The sequence below is a fragment of the Mauremys mutica genome, chromosome 1 (assembly GCF_020497125.1).
Source record: "Mauremys mutica isolate MM-2020 ecotype Southern chromosome 1, ASM2049712v1, whole genome shotgun sequence".
Taxonomy (NCBI): Eukaryota; Metazoa; Chordata; order Testudines; family Geoemydidae; genus Mauremys; species Mauremys mutica.
This window is the reverse complement of record NC_059072.1, coordinates 100,277,394-100,295,827: the sequence shown is the minus strand read 5'-3', so window position 1 is coordinate 100,295,827 and position 18,434 is coordinate 100,277,394. Positions and strand designations below refer to the sequence as shown.

At 46.1% G+C, this 18,434-nt stretch overlaps 1 protein-coding gene across 3 annotated transcripts in view; it reads right to left on the bottom strand.

The window, feature by feature from the left end:
* The window catches only part of SLC41A2 (solute carrier family 41 member 2), a 106,565-nt gene extending 90,864 nt beyond the window's left edge, over positions 1–15,701 (bottom strand). For 2 of the 3 annotated variants that reach the window (XM_044987507.1, XM_044987527.1), the window contains exon 1: positions 14,483–14,614. The gene's annotated coding sequence lies outside the window, so the exon portion shown is untranslated. Of the gene's footprint in view, positions 1–14,482; positions 14,615–15,598 lie in introns of those variants that run through there. The other variant, XM_044987517.1, reaches the window with a different exon arrangement.
* Between the last annotated feature and the right edge of the window lie 2,733 nt (positions 15,702–18,434).

The following is an 18,434-nucleotide window of genomic DNA, read 5'->3' as shown; positions in this document are numbered from 1 at the left end:
TGCGAACAGTGAACACAGTCTAGTCAGTTTCTCTGAACAAGACCATACAGGGCAACAAGTCTCACGAGATCTTGGGACAAGTTCGAGATTTCGGAATACGCTCTCATTGGCTGCGGCATTGCACAGGAGAGCGGACAAGTGGGGAGAGACAGCTGAATCCGTCTAGCAGACAGTCCTGGTAAGCCTTACAGTACATTCTGCTTATCAGTTAATGGATAGCTGTGCCCTCCCGCTAAAGGCAATCTGGAAATCATATACTCTGACCCTTTTCCAGCCACTCCCGCCAATGCACGGGAAAGATCAATGTATGCTTTTCCTATGTGGCCTACAACACGTGGCTGTTAAGCGAGGGTCATTGTTATGCAAAGTAAAAGTCAACCATTCACAACAGTAACAATACACTAATTGCCCTAATTAGATGCAGCATTTCATGAACGAGATCACCCTGATGCGGGTCCCTCGGAGTCACAAAGAGCGGATGCTAAGGGAAGCCCTGCAGAGACCAGGACCATATGCGGCCATGCTTGTAGAGGCGATGATTCCCATCTACATAAGGATGTCCTGGCGCGGAAGAGTGTGCTTCCACGGAGCACCCAACAAGGCACCTCTCCCCAGGAACCTCCTGCGGAGGCTTTTCGAGGACCTAAATGAGACCTTTCTTGAATTGTCCCTGGAGGATTATTGTTCAATCCCTATATGTGTGGACCTACTTTTCATATAGTTTTTCATTGAAAATTTTATATATAGTATTTCTATTTTTTATACCTGTTTTATAAAAAATAAATGTTTACATGTTTCTAGCACTTACCGCCTGATCCTTCCCCTGATTCAGAGTCCGGGTTAACGGCCGGGGAGGCTTGGTAGGGGATCTCTGTGAGGGTGATGAAGAGATCCTGGCTGTCAGGGAAAGCGGTATTGTGTTCGCTGTCGCCTGCGCCGTCCTCCACAGACCCTTCCTCATCTTCCACATCGGCGAACATCGAGGAGGAACTGTCCAGGTTCACTATGCCATCCACTGATAGGAACACTGAGTCCACGGTCACTGGTGGGGCAGTGGTGGCAGACCCACCTAGAATGGCATGCAGTGCCTCGTAGAAGCGGCATGTCTGGGGCTGGGCTCCGGAGTGTCCATTTGCCGCTCTGACTTTTTGGTAGCCTTGTCTCAGGTGCTTGATTTTCACTCGGCACTGCATTGCATCCCGGCTGTATCCTTTCTCTATCATTGCTTTGGAGACCTTCTCGAAGGTCTTTGCATTCCGCTTGCTGGAGCGCAGCTCCGACAGCACAGACTCCTCGCCCCACACACCGATCAGATCCAGGACTTCCCGGTCTGTCCATGCTGGGGACCTCTTTCTATTCTTGGATTGGCCGGACTCCTCTGCTGGAGAGCTCTGCATCGTTGCAGATGCTGCGGAGCTCGCCCCGATGTCCAGCCAGGACGTCAGATTCAAAGTGCCCAGACAGGAAAATGAATTCAAATTTTCCCGGGTCATTTCCTGTGTGGCTGGTCAGAGAATCCAAGCTCGGACTGCTGTCCAGAGCGTCAACAGAGTGGTGCACTGTGGGACAGCTCCCAGAGCTACTAAGTTCGATTTGCATCCACACCTAGCCTAATTCGAGCTAGCCATGTCGAATTTAGCGTTACTCCACCTGCCGGGGTGGAGTACCAAATTCGAACTAAAGAGCCCTCTAGTTCGAATTAAATGGCTTCTTGGTGTAGATGTTTGAGCGGTTAGTTCGAATTAACGCTGCTAAATTCGAATTAAAGTCCTAGTGTAGACCAGGCCTTAGTCTCAGAGCTACTGAGCACCTGCACCTCTCACTAGCTACAATTGGAGTCAGAAACTTTTGAAAGTTTGGGCCTTAACATCTGTGTACCTCGGTTAACCAATCTCTCAAATTGCAAGAATACTTACCTTTGTAAATCACTTAGAGATGCTCTCATGAAAGCAATTGCAGAAGTGCAAAATACAATCCAGCTGTAGCCAGAGCAGCCAGTACCCTCTGGGGACCTGAGTGCTGTGTCTCCCACAGCTTTGGGGATTCATATTTCTTTCTACTCAAAAAGCATACATACAATATTCATACCAGCATTTCTATATTTGCACTTTTTAAGATTTGTTTAATCATCCATACCTATAATTATATAGTTAAAGAAGATTAGTGCAATAACAAGTAACAGTGAAACCCAGAAAGAATCTCCAGCAGATACTGAGACAATCTTGGCATTTTGAATCTTGTTATTTTATTCACTGTAAATCAATGGCAAATAATCATTGTATAATCTGAGGATAGTGGAAATTCTCTCAAATTACCAGATGATTTTCTAATTGACAACTGTAAACTTTACTGCAGTTTAGAACACAGTTTAATTTTACTTCTTACTTCTAGTTCTAGCCTCACTAAAAAACAAATTCCGCTGTTGGAATTTAGTTAACGATTCTGTTGATTATGTACAAGACATGAAAAACCAAAAAATTCAACTAACTCTCCCATATTGTAGTTGTAATGACTATGTAGTGTTAAAAGGAGTAAGAAAATATGGTTCAGAATACAAAGGAAGCAGAGTAATTACAGGGATGTGATTTTTTACATTGTAACTTTTCTGACATTGTTGACAACACAAAGGCATCAGTCACACATTTAATATATAAGCCATAAACCCGGCTACACTGAATTCCTTTAGAACTAACATGCATGACATCCCCCTGATGAGGAATGCCAATGAGCTCAGCTAGTTCAATAGTATTTGAAGCATTTACTTCCAAAACCCAGCATCTGCTCCTGATGAAGTTAAGAAAATTGTAGTTCATAAAAGTATGAACCAAACTCCATGGTATAGCCCTACAGGTTAAAATGCGGTCACAGTGTAAATAGATGCTATTGAGGCCAGCACGCCATTAGTAGAGTGAGCACTCAAACACAAGGTCATCGGAAGTCATACTATGACACGACACTAAGACATCCTTTGAGCCAAGATGACTTCACCCTTAAATGTTTCTCCAGAGCCCACAAATACTAACTTTCTAAACAGCTCTTAACATCAAAGGTATAGAAACTGATCTTTTCAGGATGACTATGGGGATTTGTCTAAAAGATAGGCAGTTGTACTGGCTAATCAAAATGAAAATCTGATACTACTTTTGTCACAAATTTGGGATGGTTGGGGGGCAAGACAGGCCTAAGTGCTACCTTGCCTTTGTGGAGTATAATATAAACTGGAAAGGCCAGCAGGGGCTGAAACTCTGAAACCCTCCTGGCTAAAATAATGGTCACCAGAAATGAGGCCTTCAGTGAGAAGTGCAAACTCTCAAGGGATATTCCATGAGTTTTGTTCATACCAAATGCAAGTCTCAAGGCTCACTAGACTGTCTCCCAGATGAGAGGATATGAGCTTGTAAACTTAAAACAAAAAATTAACCAGAGGTGCACTCCCCTCTCTCTACCCCCTTTCCCCCATCTTATAACCAGATTGAAGTTATACACGGACATAACTGCCTCTCAAAGCCAGACATGTTCCTGTGGATCCTTGGATCCAAACAAATTCAATTACTGGAACTCTATATCCCCAAGGGTCAAAGTCACCTTCTTAGTTGTAGATTTCTCACTTGCAGCAGAAACTTTGAATGACTCTGAGGTAGAGAAATAATTTCAATTCCTCCATAGGACTGGGATAAGGAATCAGGTTTCCTGATCTCAGAAACATCAGAGACCAGATGTTTCCAGAGTCTTTCTCCAACATATCCTGACTGTTAGAAAACAGCCCTTTCTCCCCAAAAGCTATTGAGTTCTATAAAAGCAGTTCTACAGCATCAAGACATTATGTCAATAACAGGGGGACAAAAACTATGTTTTTACAGAGTACGGGGAGGTGGGAGCAGATTGGATTTGTTGGGGTGCTTTATCAGGGGTGAGAGGGCAGGTCAGACTCAAATTTAGAACTCTCTCTCTCTAACGGATTCAAATCCTGCATCTTGGCAGAAGGTTAGACAAGGCAAGACAAAACAACAGTTGAATCAGAAACTTCAGAAGAGCTGAGGTTCTGTGAGAAGAAATATTTTCACTTATTAACTGATGGTGTGCTGAAACTGCAGCCTATCAGGCTGACCAATATTGTCTCACTGTTTCTTTGTACTCCCTTGTCTGTCTGTATCCATCAGTTCTGTCTTGTCTTATACTTAGACCATAAGCTCTGGGAGCAGGGAATGTATTTTTGTTCTGTATTTGTACAGCACCTAGCACAGTGAGGTCCTAGTCCATGATTACCTAGGTGCTAAGGTAATAACAACAATAATATACTTGCTAATATACGCTGCTGTTTTTATCATGTCAGCCATACTATGCTATACCCATCACACCACATATGTAAAAATTTCTAGGCCCTATAACTGGTTTCTGTGGTAATATTTACAACTATATTATTATTACTACTGTAGGACCTAGGTAATCATGGACCAGGACCCCATTGTGCTAGGTGCTGTACAAATACAGAACAAAAATACAGTCCCTGCTCCAAAGAGCTTATGAACTAAATATAAGAGACAATCAATGGATATAGAAAAATGAGGAACTACAAGGAAGCAATGGTCTCAGCACACCAGCAGCCTAGCCATTGTCAAATTTTCTGTAGGCATGACGACAAAGGGGAGTTTTAAGGAGGAATCTAAAGGAGGATAATGAGCTTTATGGGGAGCAGCTCTCAACTGTGATGTGGCTAGACATCCACAAGGAGATGTCAGAGAGACTGGACGAGATTTTATTTTGGATAGGAGGAGACAGGTCTGGAACAGAGAGACATCTGAGAGACTTCAGTATAACGATGATACCTGAATTTGTGTTTGAAAATGAGAAAACCCATAGATAAGATAGAGGGAGAAGAGAAGGAAGTCCCGAGGAACCTCCCACAGAAAGCTGGAGGTGGGCGGGGAGTGGGAAGATCCTCCCAAGGACACAATGGAAGAGTGATTAGAGAGGTAGGAGGAGAACCAGGAAACTACAGAGTCAGGGAAGCCAGGGGAGGAAAGATATCAGGAAAGTGATGATCATGGTGCACTGCACTGAAGGTGGCTGAGAGGTATAGGAGGAGGAGCATGGAATACTGGTTCTGAGATATTGCTAGGAAGTGTTCATTAGAGACCTTAATGAGAGCAGTTTCAGCGGAGATCAAGGGTCAGAATTCAAATTAGAAAGGGTCTAGGACAGATTTAGAAGAATAACTCCAGCCAGTGATTGTAAACAGTGTGTTTAATGAGCTTGGAGATGAAAGGGAGAAGGGAGATGGGCCAGTAATTAGAGAGGCAAGTGGGGTCAAGGCTAGGTTTTGGGAGTTTTCTGGGTTTTTTTAAATGAGAGAGACTAAATCATGCTTATATTGTATGGGGAGTCAGAAGAGAGTGAGTGGCTGAGTAGAAGAGTAAGGCAGGAGATAAGAGTGGGAACAAGGGAGATCAGGAGATGGGATGGGAGAGGGTTACTGGGGCAAGTGGAAGGATTAGAGGAGAATGTGACAGAGGAAGAGGAGGAGATAGAGTTGTAGGAAAAGAAGGCAAGACAAGGAGAGGAGGGAAGACGTATTCTATCCATTTTCTGTTGGAAGAAATTGGTGAGATTCTGTACAGAGAGAGTGGAGGCAGAATGAGAGGAGGGTTTGAGGAGTGAGTCAAAGGTGGTGAGAATGCAGAGGGGATTGCAAGTGTGGGATTCAATTAAGTTGGAGAAGTTTAGCAAGAAAGATGTCAGAACTGAAGGAGAATGAGTTTGTAGTAGAGCAGTGATTCTCAAACTTTTGTACTGGTGACTCCTTTCACATAGCAAGCCTCTGAGTGTGACCCCCACTTCCATAAATTAAAAACACTTTTTTATATATTTAACACCATTATAAATGCTGGATGCAAAGGGGGATTTGGGGTGGAGGCTGACAGCTCGCAACCCTCCATGTAATAACTTTGCAACCCCCGAGGAGTCCCTACCCCCAGTTTGAGAACCCCTGTAGTAGAGGAAGTCAACGTGGTTACAGGATTTCTATCAGAGACGTTCTGCAATGCAAAAGCAGGAGTTGAGGAAGCGGACATTGGAGGTGATTCCAGGAGCTGGCAGGGTGGACCTTGAGATATGAAAGAGGCAAAAGAGTTAAGGGTGGACAGTGAAGTATGGAAAGAATCAACAACCATATCAATGGCAGAAAGGAAAAAAAGAGCTGAGCACTGAGAAGTCATCAGCACTGATGGACTGGAAGTGACAGAGTAGGCAAGTGAAAGGTGGTGAGGAGGACGGCTGATGCGTGATGCTGAAAGAGACCGGATGACAGTTGGAGAGGGGGAGCTCATCAACAGAAACAGGGAGAGTGCTATGCTCGGTGAAGACCAAGTCAAGTGAACAACCCTTTTCCAGGCTGATAACTATAACTAATTAATGCAGAACCTGTATGAGTGTTTGTGTGAATGAATAAATGTAACAACTGACTGTTGTATTTGCAATAAACATGGCATTTTGCCTTATCCCTCTTATAAGATCCTGTTGGTATTATTTTATTAGTATAACACTCTGACACAAAATAAAAATGGAGATTTAATGTAACTATAAGATTTGTGTTAACTCCGGCACGTAGAAGCAAGCCTTCCAATTTTCAGGAGGATAGTTTGCGGCAAATAAATGCAAAGGAGCACATCTAATAATATAGCCTTGTAAATAGCATACAATGTTCTCCACAATCCTTTCTGACTGCACTGTGTTTCAAGCAGTTCACACTTGGCATGCCTCTGGAAGGCATTTTACCAGTGTATGACCACCAAGGGCAGATCCAGCCTTTAACTTCTACATGCCTCAGTTTCCCATTGGTAAAATAGGAATATTAAACTTTTATCTGTATCACCGGTAATACATAAGGCATAAGACCCCTATTCCTCAAAGTATTTAAGCTTGTTCCGAAAGGACTTTGCTGAATCAGGGCCTAAATTATATTTTTTTAACGTTTTAAATCTAGAATCGGTCTCTTGAGCCATGGTTTTTAAAAAAAAAAAAATCAAAGCTAGATACAGTCCCAATTCTTTTTAAAAAAAAGTTTACAGGTAATTTAAAAATAATGGTAAGATCACAAAGTAAGTACTTTTGTACTACATGTTTGCATTGCTCTTACAGTATCTATCCTTTGAATGTGCTTTGTAGCGCAACCATAACTAACATTCAACAGGATAAACACAGTAAAGTAAACATACCTATCTAAGGAACTGTACCATTGCAAACCACGAAATCTTGCCTATGTAAGTTTATCTAAATATTACATATAGGAACTACAAAAGAAAAGTTTAATTTTAGTATTTTTGCCAAAGTATAAAGCTATCCTAAATTATGGTTTAACTTGCCAGTCTTAAAAAGGATCAGTTAGTTTGATGAGAATCAGGGTATGTTGTTTACTGTGTATTATTTTCCATGTGGCAAACATTGGCCTCTTACATTTGGTAAGGACAGTTTCCCCCCTCTTCTGGCCTTCAAAAAAACTCCTCAACCTCACCAAGCTTATCATTAGAAGCAAGCTCCCCACAGGCAGGGCCATCCTTACTCATACGCAAAGTATGCAGCTGCATGGGGCACCAAATTTCCTGGTGGGTGCCCTGCACAGCTGCGTGCTGCTCCAGCCCCTGCCCCGCTTCTTCCCCAGAGCCCCATCCCTGCTCCGCCCCAGCCAGGGGCAGCTCTAGGAATTTTGCTGCCCCAAGCACAGCAGGCAGGCTGCCCTCCGCGGCATGCCTGCGGGAGGTCCGCCGAAGCCGTGGAACCAGCGGACCCTCCGCAGGCAAGCCGCTGAGGGCAGCCTGCCTGACGCCCTTGCGGCACCAGCAGAGCGCCCCCCGCAGCTTGCCGCCCCAAGCACGCGCTTGGCGTGCTGGGGCCTGGAGCCGTCCCTGGCCCCAGCCCTGCCTCTTCCTGCCCCTGAGGACTGCAGCAGGGCCAGGCCTGCACTCACCGGTGGTGGGAAGTGCAGCGACCTGGTCCCAGCTGCGCCACCGGTGAGTGCTGGGGGGCAGTTCCCCCTTGCCTCACCATCCAACCCACCCCACAGAGACCTGGGGCTGCCCCCCCGCACGGAGGCTTCCCCCCCCTTACTGGGGGGCTGCATAGGGCCACAGAATAGCTACGGACGGCCCTGCCCACAGGCCAGGACACACCAACTCAAAGAGGCATGAGATCCTGCCAGAACAACAGATGCAAAACATGCAGACATATCTCCACTGCTACAATGATCAATAACCCAAGATCCAGGGGTCGTACACATGCCTATCACAACATGCAATGTACCTCATCCAGTGCATCACATGCCCCAACAACAACTATGTGGGTGAAAATAGACAATCACTACACTCTTGAAAGAACTCACACAGGGCTGGCCTTACCATGAAGTGAACTGAGGTGGTTGCCTCAGGTGCCAGACTGGGGGGTTGGGGGGCGCCACTAGGACCCAGAGTGTAGAAGATTGTGTCTGCTGCTGGTGCATATATATTCTCTCTGCTCCAGATGCACAGAGATGGTGGAGTGCTGTGCTGGAGGAAGGAGGGCACAAGAGACATAACAGGCAGGCAAAAGAAAAGGTGAGAGGAGATAACAGAAAGCAGCAGGAGCTGCAGGAGGAGCCTCTTATGTACCTCTAGAGAGAGAGAGGAGGAGGAGCCTCTTATGTACCTCTATAGCACCCCCAGGAGCCTGGACTGATTAACACCAGCTTCTCAGGGAGCTTCCTGTTTCCCTGAACCCACTTGAGGAGAACAGGCAGTCAACTGAAGTAGTAGGAGCCAGTTAGGCCCTTGAGATGCTGATATCTTCCCTCACTCAGGCCCTGCTACCAGCCTGCTTATTTGTCCCCTTCAATTGAGTGTTGAGAGCCACTATAGCTGGCACAGAACAGCAGTCATGAGTGAAAGAAGAATATGCCCCTCTGGGGCAGCATTCAGAAAAAGAAAGAAAGCAAAGGAAGCTTTTCTATCTAAGCAGGAAGGAGCTCTCCTGAGATACATAGACACAAATGTTCATGGTGAGCCTTCCGGCCCCAGTGAGGATGTGAGTGGTGAGATGTCTGATCTTCCAGTTAGTCAGAGTGCAGGTGACCTGGCAGCTACTGCAGCATCCATATCTCCATCTCAAATGGATGTAACCATGCACATTCCTGAAGAAAAGTGTAGATCAGAGAGGAATGTGGTGGAGGCGCAAGAAACTGCTGCTCCTGAGTTTAGTTCCTTAAATCTAGATGATCCAGGACTGTGGACCCACTTGAGCAGTAGCCTGAGGGACTTCCTTGTACTGCATGGGCCACAGCAAGTGAAAAACTTCATGTTCCCTAAAGACAATGATAATAGAAGTTTCCATCCAACACATTACTGGCGTGAAATCCCCAATGGTGACAAAGTGGAGAGGCCATCGCTTATGTACTAAAAAACCCAGAATGTTGCATACTATTTTTGTTGCAAACTCTTCCAGTCTAATGTTCCAGCCACATTGGGTTCTACAGGCACAAAGGAATGGAAAAATCTGGCTGGAAATCTGGCATGCCATGAGAAGGCAGCAAATCACCAGAGAGCATTCCATAGGTGGAAAGAGCTTGAGATGAGACTAAGGTTAAAGGCCACCATAGATGATCGACATCAAGAGAAGACTGCATCAGAGTCTCTTTACTGGCAAAATGTTCTGAAAAGGCTCATTGCCACTGTGAGAATGCTTGCTACCCAAAACCTAGTACTGCGTGGCACTTCAGCTCAGCTGTATGTGCCAAACAATGGAAACTTCCTTAAAAATGTGGAGCTGTTGGCTGAGTTTGATGCTGTACTCCAGGAGCATCTAAGAAGAGTCACCACCCAAGAAATGTACACACACCCCTCTACCTTGGAAAAACCATTCAAAATGAGATCATACAGTTACTAGCAACAAAAGTCAAACAGAAGATTATGGCAGATCTGAAATCAGCAAGATATTACTCTGTTATTCTGGACTGCACACCTGACATCAGCCATACGGAACAAATGACTTTAATGGTGCGTTTTGTAAGAACAACAGAACCTAATGAAAATGTCCCTGCAATGGTGACTGTCAGAGAGCATTTTCTAGAATTTATTGACATTGATGATACTACAGGAGCTGGTATGACAAATGTGCTTCTTCAGAAGCTGGAAGATATGGGAATTGCAATAGCTGACATGAGAGGTCAGGGCTACGATAATGGTGCCAACATGAGAGGAAAGAACAGAGGAATGCAGACACGGATCTGAGAGTTAAACCCTCGAGCTTTTTTGTCCCATGCAGTTCTCATTCATTGAACTTGGTGGTCAGTGAAGCAGCATCAGCTTCTAGTGAGGCTGCTGAATTTTTTAATGTAATTCAAAGCATCTATATATTTTTCTCTGCATCAACTCATCGATGGCAAATTTGGAAGCAACATCTGGGAACATCCTCTCTGACACTGAAACCACTGAGTGCCACATGATGGGAAAGTCAAGTGGAGGCGATAAAGCCTATCAAACACCAAATTGGGAAGATAGATGATGCCATAGTTGCCATTATGGAGGATAATGTTATGACAGGAACTGTTCGTGGGAGAACAGTGGCAGAGGGAAATGGAATCACCAGAAACATACATAACTTCAAATTTCTGTGTGGCTTAGTGTTGTGGCATGACATACTGTTTGAAATAAATGTTATAGGTAAGAGACTCCAAGGTGTTGACCTTGACATATCTGGAGCAAAGGAACAACTGGACAAAGCAAAGTCATACCTAGTCTTACCGGTCAGATGAGGGATTTCAAAACATTCTGAAGAGTGCACAGAAGTTGGCGGAGGAACTTCACACTGAAGCTATTTTCCCACCCAAGAATACAAGAGTCACCGAAGAAGACGACATTTTGATTACGAGGCACAGGATAATCCCATAAGAGACCCCAAACAACAATTCAAAGTTGAATTCTTTAACTAGGTGTTAGATTGTGCAATAGTCAGTTGAAGAACGTTTCATGCAGCTCAAGGAACACAGCAGTATATGTGGGATATTGTATGATATTCCAAAACTCCTCACTATACCTGAAGAAGATCTACACCAGCAATGCAGGGCACTAGAGACAGTGTTGACACATGATGACATGCACGATATTGATGCGAGTGATTTAGGTGATGAACTGAAAGCCCTTTCAAGATACGTTTCAGCAGGATCAACTCCAAAGGCTATTCTGGAATATGTGCGCACAAATAAGATGACCACCCTCTTTCCAAATGCTTTTGTTGCTCTGTGCATACTTCTGACACTTCCTGTAACAGTTGCCAGTGGAGAAGTTGAAGTTACTAAAAACACATCTACACTCCACAATGACACAGGAGAGGCTGGTCGGCCTTGCAACCATCTCAATAGAGCATGAACTGGCCCAGACTGTATGGCCCGGACCTTCAACAAGCAGCAGTTCAAATCTTTGCAACAAAAAAGGTACAAAAAGCCCCACTTTGAATAATCAAACAGATAAAAATGCCAGTGTTTACTATGCAGACAAGAAAAGTTACGTTTGCTGTTCAGGCATTTGAAAGTTAAGTGTTACTTAAAATTTTTGAACAAGGCATTTTAAGTTGTTAGTTCTCCTTTATTGGGGTAGGTAGCAGAGCAATACCATGAGAGGAGTAGAACAGGAAGGAGGCAGAATTAAGACCTTTCAAAATTTTGGCCGAAGAGAGGGGGCATGGGGGCATCATTTGAGCTCCCCGCCTCAGGTGCCAAAATATTGTGGGCCGGCCCTGAACTCACACAGAAAAGTGACAGAAGACAAAAACTTCATATGACTTGTCAGCGAACAATTCACAAAGTGACTTTTTAGTTCTGTCGTCAAAGGAAACCTGCATAACACCTTCAAAAGACGAGCCTGGGAACTTAAATTATTAACTTTGTGGAATACTAAAAACCACAGACTTAACAGAGACTGGTTTTATGGATCATTTCAACAATTTGTAATATACCTTTACTGCCTGCTAACCCTTAATTGGCCACTTCATTTTAAATGGTTTCCTACAGCAGGGGTTCTCAACCTTTTTCTTTCTGTTCCTCTCCCCCGTCCCCCCAACATGCTATAAAAACTCCATGGCCCACCTGTGTCACAACAACTCTTTTTCTGCATATAAAAACCAGGGCCAGCATTAGGGGATAGCAAGCAGGGCAACTGCCTGGGGCCCCATGCAACAGGAGCCCCTAAGAAGCTACACTGCTCAGGCTTCAGCCCCAGGTGGTGGGGCTCAGGGCCCCAGGGCTTCAGCCCCATGCAGAGGGGCTTCAACTTTCTGCCTTGGACCCCAGATAGTCTAATGCTGGCCCTGCTTGGCAGACCAGACCCCCTTAACCTGCTCATGGCCCCTCAGGGGGCCCCAAACCCTGGTTGAGAACCACTGTCCTACAGCATGTGTGACCCCTTATGCTTAACAATTCATCCCACCTTGTATTTAACATAGACACATTGGTTACCTTCCCCAGACTTAAGGAAAAGCTCTGTATAGCTTGCAAGCTTTTCCCTTACACAAACAGAAGTTAGTCCAATAAAAGATATTATCTGATCTACCTTGTCTCTCTCCTATTCTGGAACCCACCTGGCTACAACAACACTGTATACAATCATATAGTCATTTCCATGGCTAAAGACAAATGTCATAAAAATTGTTTGATTTCATTATGAGATCAAATCTAAGTTATAGCAAGTATAATATTAGAAAGTGAAAGTGATATCTAATGTCCCCGGTTCATACACTAAGTCAGGGATAGACAACCTATGGCACGCGTGCCAAAGGCGGCACACGAGCTGATTTTCAGTGGCACTCAAACTGCCCAGGTCCTGGCCACTGGTCCAGGGGCTCTGCATTTTAATTTAATTTTAAATTAAGTTTCTTAAACATTTTAAAAACCTTATTTACTTTACATACAACAATAGTTTAGTTATATATTATAAACTTATAGAAAGAGATCTTCTAAAAACGTTAAAACATATTACTGGCACGCGAAACCTTACATTAGAGTGAATAAATGAAGACTTGGCACACCACTTCTGAAAGGCTGCCGACCACTGAAATAAGTAATGCAACAGTCCTTAAACTCACTGGGCCCATATTTTTGTAGGAGTCAGAAGATCAAGCAGATTGTATGTGTGTATTTCTTTTTGTTTTGTTCTTTTGTGTATATATAGCAGAATCTCAGTAATTGGTACTAAGGCTTGTAAATTACTATGTGTCCTGACCTGTCCATTGGGATGGTTACTGTAAGAGCACACTGGGTTAAATCAACAGGGCTGTTGGAAAACCGACAGGAAGGTGAAAACACTGACTTTCAGTAAGACCCTCCCACCCAAGCAAACACTGGAGGGTTGTTACAGGACAATGGGAGAGCAATTGACCCTGAGGGAACAGGCTCAACTTCCCACTGAGTTTTGCAACCTAGTTTTGAACTAGTGTAGCCAAAAAGTCTGCAAACTGAGATAACAAAGAACTCGGACTAGTTTTAAAAGGCACACTCCTGCAAGCAGGAGGAGAGACAGTTAAGGGAAACAGACTGACACCCTGAGCTCAGAGGTTAGGGGTGAGTAGGGGAAAGCAAGGCCAGCTTAGGACATCTATGAGAATGGTAGGACTCTAGGTAAAACAGACATGCAAACATACCTGTTGTTTTAAAATCCTTTCTCTTATGGTTTATTCCTACTGTTAGTACTAAAAAATACTTCGGTTTAAAACAGGTAGTAGATGAGGGGAGGGGACGGTGATGAGGGGAGGAGGCTGTGTTGGGCAGATAGGTGATGGATGTGGGGGACAATGTGGACTAGACAGTGGTGGATATGGGAGGTAGCCAGGCTGTGTGGGGAAGGGGATGGTGTGGGGGTAGATAGGTAGTGGATGAGGGAGGGGCTTACAGAGCTAGAGGGGCGGTGAATGGGGGAAGGGCTATGGGGGGAGTAGATGAGCCATGGATGGGGGAGGGGCGGTGGGGGGAATATATGAGCAGTGGATGGGGAAGGGGCAATGGGGGGGAAGTAGACAGGCAGCGGCTGGGGGAGGGGAAGTAGATGAGGGGCGGATGGGCAAGAGGGAAGTAGATGAGCGGCGGATCGGGTAGGGGCGGTGGGGGGAGCAGATGAGCGGCGGATCGGGTAGGGGCGGCGGGGGGAGCAGATGAGCGGCGGATCGGGTAGGGGCGGCGGGGGGAGCAGATGAGCGGCGGATCGGGTAGGGGCGGCGGGGGGAGCAGATGAGCGGCGGATCGGGTAGGGGCGGCGGGGGGAGCAGATGAGCGGCGGATCGGGTAGGGGCGGTGGGGGTCCGGGGCGCGGTGTTGTTCTGCTGATTTACTGATTTAGAAACTTTCCTGCTCGGAGCATCCTCCCCGGACCCCGATCCCGGCAGCGCCTCCCTCCGCGCGGCGGGTCCCGGGCTTCTCCTGCCCGTGCTCGGCTCCGCGCAGGGACCCTGTCGCCCCGGATGCCCCCCTCACCTGGGCGATGGTGGCGCCGGCAGCCCGCAGCCCCTCGCCATGGCCGCTCGCTGCCCGCTCTTCGCACGGACCAGCCCGGCTGCAGCGCTGACAGCTCCCGGGCAGGGTGAGCGGCGCCCCACTGAGCAGGCGCGGTGCCCGCACGGAGGGCAGGGGTGGGGCGGGGCGGGGCAGCCCCTTGATGATGTGGCCCGTGATGCGAGTGCGCAGCAGCCGCTGCAGGACCTGCCAGTGAGCTCGGCTCGCGGGGATCCCCCCAGCGGCAGGGGCCGAGCGCGAGGAGCCAGCGCCAACCGTCATCCCGAGCTCCGGGGGCGCGAGGAACCGCAGCCGGGGGGGGCGGGGAGCTCTGTTGTAACCTACGCGCATTAAGCACAGGGGAGGGGAGCGCTCGGCTGTTCTCCCCAGCAGCCCCCTCCCCTCGGGCATAAAGGGGAGGCTGAGGGGGCCGATTACTTGGTCACAGCCGTATGGGGGGGCGTAGGGTGCCACGTAATGACTGATGCCCCCAGCACGGCTGGGGGCGGCTGAGGTATGATTTTCCCTACACTCCCACAAACGGGGGGTGGGGGCAGTGAACCCCCCCTCTTCACACACACACAAAGAGGGGATGGGGTGGGGCTAGGGAGAGCTTCCCAATGGGGCAAGTGGCTGTACAAGAGGTGCAGTGATCCCATTCCCCACACACGCACCCCCAGAGATCCTGGTGGAAGGAAGGAATAGAGGAAGGTTAAGGGGCACTTTAACACACACACACACATATATATATATATATATACACACACACCAAATAGGGAAGGGTAGGATCAGTGATGACAATTTCCTTCCCCAGCACTTTGAAGAGCAGCAAAGGGAAAGCTACAGGGGCAGAGAAAGCCTCCACCCCAATTATCCCCTCAGAAAAACCTAATTGTTTTCTAGCTAGGTGCCCTTTTTAAAAAAAAGTTTCCATTTGGTGCAGCCGTGCCTCCACACCACAATGAAAGATGCCCAGTCAATCGTGAAAATAATTTAAACCAGCCCAGTGCAGAAGTCACACATAATTACCATCCAGTTTGCAATTCAATGCTGTATTAAAAAAAAAAATCCCTCCAGAAAGCCTCTGGTTTTAATTACCTAGACTCCAGGAAGCATAATTTCAAATCCCAGCAGTTCTGGTTCAATTCTTCATCCTTTCCAGATAGATAAACAGAGTTCCAAGTTGTTTACTGTGTGCAGGGATTTTGTGTGCTCATGAGGTACTGTGTGCTCTGAGGGGACGTCAGAGATGAACTTGCTAAATCTTGCTCCACAGTTTGGCTTGCCAATGACACACTGGTTTCTTCCTGTTTTCACATTTCCAGTACTGATTTCACAAGTGCTGGTTTCTCATTGATTAAAAGTGGGTGGGTGGCCTTCTCTGTTTTGAGCAACCATACTGTAGATTTGCAATGTATGAAAGTCAAAAAAGGATGGAAAGCAGAGTAAGCACCAAATGTATTCCTGGCAATGCTTTTGCTTTCACTTGTAAAAGCTTTATTGGCAACAAACACACAAGACTCAACAATTTTTACTTATTTGAGACTCTTGTACAGAATGCACTTGAGCACTTTCTTTTAGCTTGATTGAAATAATTTCATTAAGAAGTCAACTGATTTCATTAATTGGTTCAATGAAATAAAAAACATATATTGCTGTTTGAAAACTTTTCTCTTTAGATTGGCTGGTTTTTTAATTGTCCTTGCCCAAGTACTCTGTGATATGCCCAGAAAGCTTTAATAATTTAAGGCCCTAATCCTGTGAAGATTTACACACGGGCTTAACTTTACACACTGAGTAGCCCCATTGAAGTCAACGTACTCATGCATGTAAAATTAAGCACATGCAAGTTCAGAGTCTAACTATGATACGTATGTGGATTCTTTGTTAAAGTAGATATAGAGAGAGGTGAAGGTCAACTAATTTATTTTGTGCTAATAAATACAGTATTTTAAATTCAAAATGACTAATTTTTACATTCAAATAGTTTAACATTTGTACAAAACATTGAAAGTATGTGCCATTATTTTCTAAAAGAGTACTTCCTACACCGATGCTCTGTACTTCATAGCAGTGGAGAAACCTGAAGTGGAAAAACTTTTAAAAAAAATCTATACATGAATTTAGTGATCATGAAATCTGTCAAGCTAATGACTCTGGAACCTGTTTTTCCCTCTCTAATCCACAGAACATAATACAGCGTGCCCAAAGCACCAAGCGTCTGCAATAAGTGGGAGCTAAATACTGTGAGCATGTGAATAAAAGTTTAAAGTTAAGTATGTTGGTAGGTGTTTCACAGGATCAGGGCCAAAATCATTTGCATTGAAATAGTTAACAGTGTTGACATTCATGTCACCATAATTAGTTTTCAGAGTGAACATGCTATTGAGATTAATTGGACAGTATACACCTTTTAGACCTAATGTTTAGGCTGTTTGCAAAATTCAGAAAGACTTACACCTGGTCCATGCTATCCAAGTTATTTTCACAGTTATGAGAGATACATATATATATATCTGTAAATGAAAATTGAGATTCTGGAGCACAACTGTATGGAAAAGAGTGAATTCTGCAGCAAATTCAGTGGCTACATAACTGTGGAATATACAGAGGCCAAGCATGGGTGGCAGCAGTAGTGGAGGCTTCCCCTGCTTTGGTCAGTCCCTGATCTGGAGGGACCACTTTTAGGGAGAAGGCAGTTCTTCCCCTCCAATGCCCTGCCCTGTGGCATGTAAGTTTTGCGAGTTTTTAAAATGATTATTATTTTATGGTGTGTATATGTGGGGGGAGGGGTTTCCTGGTAGTCAAGGGCCTTCTCAGATGGGGGCCTGGTGCAAGTGCACAGTGGTTAATTTGGGCCTTGGAGTAGGTATTTCATTCAGCAGTACCTGGATAAATTTAAACTCCAGATCACTATGATATCTTAGGCTTATACAGGACACTGTGACCTAATACAGTATAAAATTAACAATAAATGCAATAAACTCAAGTAATATTAAAATACACCAGTATCTTATTTATACAGCTATAAATCAGAAAAATCCTAAATGAGATTGCCTAAATTTCTGTTCTGTCTCTCTTCCAACTCCTTTCTTTATCATCTTTCTTTCCCCTAAGAGAAAGAGTTAAGGATGCCTTGATCCTGCATAGCCTAGGTTTCACAGAGATTCATATGCGGATAAATCTTTGTGGAACCTAGGCTATGTGGTACTTTATTCCACAATTACATTATATTGAACCTACAAGAAACTTACAACAGTTAGGCTGCTGGTGTGCTGAGACTATTGGCTGTCTTACTCACCAATATCGTGTCCCGCCCCATGTCCCTGGCCCCCCGCCCCCTGCCCAGTGTCTCTGCCCCCCAGCCTCCCCACTCAGTGTCCCTGATCCCCCAGTCCACCCCGCCCAGTGTCCCTGCCCCCTAGCTCCCCACCCAGGGCAGGTGGAGGGACCCAGGCTCCCCACAGCTGCCAGCGCGGCTTTCCCCAACCCAGCTCCAGCAGAAGGGTAGGGGGGAAGGCAGCTCGGAGCTGCAGCCTGGCCATAAGAGTGAGGTGGGCAGCGAGCATCTCCCGCCCAGTGTCCTTGCCCCCCAGCCCCTTCACCCAGGGCAGGTGGAGGGACCCACGCTCCCCACCGCTGCCAGTGCCGCTCTCCCCGACCCAGCTCGGGGTGGCTCAGAGCCGCAGCCTGGCCACAGTAAGAGCCTGGCCCCCTGCTGAGGGGAGCCGCAGCACACTCTCCACCAACCCTGGCCCTGGGGCCCAAGCAGCCCCAGGCCCATGTCCCTGCCCCTCAGTTCCCCCACCCAGGGCAGGTGGAGGATCCACGCTGGTGCCTCACAGCTGCCCACCGGGTTCTTACCATCAGAGCCCTGCGTGGATACAAAATTTGTATCCGCATCCGTGCTACTATCTGCAGAAATGGTCCATGG